The sequence below is a fragment of the Lonchura striata genome, chromosome 34, assembly GCF_046129695.1.
Source record: "Lonchura striata isolate bLonStr1 chromosome 34, bLonStr1.mat, whole genome shotgun sequence".
In the NCBI taxonomy this organism is placed as follows: Eukaryota; Metazoa; Chordata; class Aves; order Passeriformes; family Estrildidae; genus Lonchura; species Lonchura striata.
The window spans coordinates 2,219,580-2,223,566 of record NC_134636.1 but is presented as its reverse complement, the minus strand read 5'-3'; the positions used below and the strand labels follow the sequence as shown (position 1 = coordinate 2,223,566).

Here is a 3,987-nt window from a genome sequence, read left to right as displayed (position 1 = left end):
CACCCATGTCCATGTCCCCTGACGTCCCCATCCACGCCCGGATCGCCACCATATCCCCATTCATGGCTCTCCCCCTCCCCAGCTGCTGCGGTGCCGGATTCCTTCAGCCCGGTTCACTCCCGACGCCGTCGGCGAGAGCGGCCGCCCCCAGAAAGCTGCTGAACCTGGGCTGCGGCTGTGGGGCACAGATGCTCTACGGCACGGGGGGACTGCGACGAGGGGGGCACAAGGAACAGGGAGAGGTCTCCTGTGTGTTTTCCAAAGGGGCTTATTCCCAGGGGGTCAGGGACAGAAAGACCCTGAACAAAGGCACACAACCACTGACATCCAGGGCAGGCCTTAGGGGCGGCACAGTCTTTAACCAGCTGCGAGAAACCTGGGCAGGAACACAAGGCGGGGATCCAATGTTTAACCCAAGAGGGGATTGCAGGGGAGGAGAACAACTGAAACCAATCCTTGGGGCCTCCTCCAAGGATACAAAATGGAGAGGGAAGTTTCTAGAGAAAGGGGAAGGCACAGGAAGGGGGTGACACTTAATGGGAGCAGGGACAGGGAACAAAAGGGCAGGTCTTTGGGGAGAGGGACACCTTGGGCAAAAACACCAACACAGGAGAGAAAGGAACAACCCATAGGCAATAAAATATGCTATAACCATACAAAATAGGAGGGGTTATAGAAGTGACTACTGGGACAGAATGACAATTGAAAACACACACTGAAATAAGTAGAAGATAATTTGTTCACTGTAATATGCTTGCTTGTCTTAGTTTGCATAAGAATGTACTGTGGTATGTTAACCTAATTTGTTTTGCATAAGATAGTGGCTAAGAATGTACTGGTGTGTCTTTGAAATGCTTATTTGCTTACAAGGTGATAAGGAGGTTGAGATTAAAGTCCTGGGCGTGTGTATATCTGGTCTGCTTGCTGTATCTCAAAAGAAGAGACTTAGAAGCTATCACAACGACCAGACTCAGACTACATTTGGAGAGTCACGTCTGCAAGGAGAAAAGGGGGGATAAAAGGAAGGTTGGGACAGAACATTTTTGCGTGCCATTGGTGGAGCAGGAGACTCCCCGGCCGCCCAGCGCTGAATTTTTGCCTGCCTTACTTGCTTGCTAATTTTAAATAAAATTGCTTTATTGAATTAAGACACTTCAAATTGCCGTGTCACAATTTATAACACACACCGCAACACCCACCCATGCTCGTGTCACTCTTGTCTCCTTCCATGTCCGTGGGCCCCATGCTACTGTACACAGCCATGGCCCCTTCAGCACCTCTTCCATCCAGGTGCCCACACAGAGCCAGGAAGATGTGGAGACCACCAGCTGTGGATCAGCAGCACCATGGATCACCAAGTCTCTCCCCAACGAGGGCCCTGTGCATCATCCCATGGGGGTCCTCCAATGCGGATGGAGTTGGAGCAGCGCACACAGTTTCTCCCGCACACAGAGCACTTGTAGAGCTGCACTTACTGCTGCCTCTGTTGCTGTTTGGGCAGTTCATATATCTGGGAGACACTCTTCCCACTCTTGGGACACTGTTAGGGGCTCTCCCCAGCGTGGATCCACAGAGGGGTGATGCAAGTGGAAATCTTCCTAAAGACCTTCCTACACTCAGCGCTGCCGAAGGGCCTCTATTCTGTGTGAATCTGCTGATGCTTGAGGAGACTATATCTTCTCTGAAACCTCTCCCCACACTCAGAACACTCATAAGCCTCTCCCCAGTGTGGATCCTCTGGTGGACTCTCAGGTTGCATCTCTGGCTAAAGCTTTTCCCACATTCCCCGCACTTGTAGGGCTTCTCTCCAGTGTGGATCCTCTGGTGGACCATCAGCTTGAAGTTCTGCATGAAGCTCTTCCCACATTCTGAGCACATGTAGGGGCTTTTCCCAGTGTGCATTGCCTGGTGTATGATCGGGAGAGTGCTGTCACGGAAGCCCTTCCCACATTCCCCACACACATAGGGTCGTATCCCTGTGTGGATCATCTGGTGATGATTCAGGTAAGAGATGTTTGTGAAGCCTTTCCCACATTCTCCACATTTATAGGGCCGTTCATCAGTGTGGATCCTCTGCTGGCAGACCAGGACGGGGCGCTTGGGGAAACTCTTCCCACATTCCAAGCCCTGGTGGGGCTTTTTGCCATCACCGTGCTCCTTATGGACCACCACCTCAGAGCCCTGGCCAGATCTCTGGCTGCCTTCTGTTGCAGAAGCTAGATAAATATGATTATCCATAAATAACACAGCCAGGATGAGAACAGTTTTCCCAGCTAGCCGGAAAGCAACCCCGCCTACATATGGGTCCTGGGGTCAAGTGGACTGTTCCATCTCACACCCCAAATGATGTATGGTTCACCCCGCACCTCTGTCCCTCCCCTAAAACATCAAGTGCCTGTAACCCCATTGGTCCGAGCCTTGTTCCAGCCCACCTTGAAGCTCCTTGAAAAGGCGGTTTTGAGGGGCCACACGCTCTCTTGGAACTCCCTTCCCTCTGTGGAGTTGCGTTTTTATATGTTTTATTACATTTGTATTCTGTCATGGTTTGTTTCAGTGTACCCCCATACTGTATTGGTGTCGTGGTTTTACACGGAATGAGAATTTTTTCCGGAAGGAAGAGGTCAATTTGGATATTGACCAATTGAAGGTAGACACGCCTCTGAGAACACGAAGGGGTTAAAGGAGAATTCCCAGGAGAGCTAGTTCTCTTTGGTTCCAGTCAGCGCACAGTGCAGACCTTCCCCCGCCCAGCCATGAGCTGGGAGGGGGAGGGGAAGGCCGATGGCCTGACTGAGGTAGGCCCAAAGGTAGTGGAAGGACTGCAATCGGGCTGGCCCCTGCAGATAAAAGGGTGGAAGAAATCTGGGATGTCTCCATTCCCCCCCCCAGAGTTTCTCTCCCGAGAGAAAGAGACATCGGCAGTTCTGTCAGCAATTCCACCGCGAGGAAGGAGGAGCGGGGGGAGCTGCAAGGTGCCCAGTGCGTGGGAGTTGCTGGATGTCTGGGCATTGAGCCATCCCTGGGAGTTCGGACTTTTAACCCTTCCTTGAGAAATGAAAGCTTTGTGAATTTTCCTTTCCCCTCCTTAGTTTGAAAGAGAGGAAGAGGGACACCTTGGACCCTGGGATGTTAGAAGGAGGAATTCTAAATGGGAGTGGGACAAGGAGTGGCTTTTGGCTAGACTTTTCCATGTTAGCCACAACCTGAACCAATCTTCTCCTCCAAGAAAGACTGTGTTTAAAGAAGATGCCAGTGAGTCAAGAGACCTGCTTCAGCTGGGAAAAGACAAAAGTGGAGTGAACGGAGAAAAGGTTAGGGGGTTTGTGGTGGCGCCCCCTTATCCTCAAAGAAAAGAGAAAAGAAGAAGATCTCTATTCTTGAACCCTCGGCCCCAGGGGAAATGGAAAAATGGGGGGGACTGCGGTCCCAAACAATGAAAAACTGAACTGTTGTTTTCTCCCCTCTTGGCAGGGCATCCTTGAAAAGAAAAATCCTAAAAGCAGTCTGTCCATCCATGTATTGGTAGTGAGAGCACTGTGCATGAAAAAGAGAAAGGTCACCATAGGAAACTTTTTCTCTGGGCCGTGCCATGAATAACATGGAAACACAGGATGTAGAGTTGTGTTTTCTTAGAGAGTCTGTGGCACAGGAGAGACTCTGTTCCCTCGATAGACTATGTATCGATTGCCTGGAAGATAGAAACCTAATTAGAGTCCAGATTGTGTCTCACTGTGGATTGTTGGAGTTGGGTAGTAGGGGGAGGAATGCTTTGCAAGGTTTTCGTTTAATGTTTGTGTAGTTTTTTTCCTTTTTTCCTTTCCTTTTCCTTTTCCTTTTTGTAGTAGTAGTTTAATAAAGTTTTTTTCCTGTTATTAAGCATAGGCCTGCTTTACTCTGTTCTAGATTCCACTTCACAGCATTCAAAAAAGAAATCACATTTTCATGGGGGCACTGGCATTGTGCCTGTGTCAAACCATAACAATTGGT

The 3,987-nt window shown here is 49.9% G+C and overlaps 1 pseudogene; it reads right to left on the bottom strand.

Moving 5' to 3' along the window:
- Positions 1-1,543: 1,543 nt before the first annotated feature.
- On the bottom strand, positions 1,544-2,984 carry LOC144247811 (uncharacterized; annotated as a pseudogene).
- Between the last annotated feature and the right edge of the window lie 1,003 nt (positions 2,985-3,987).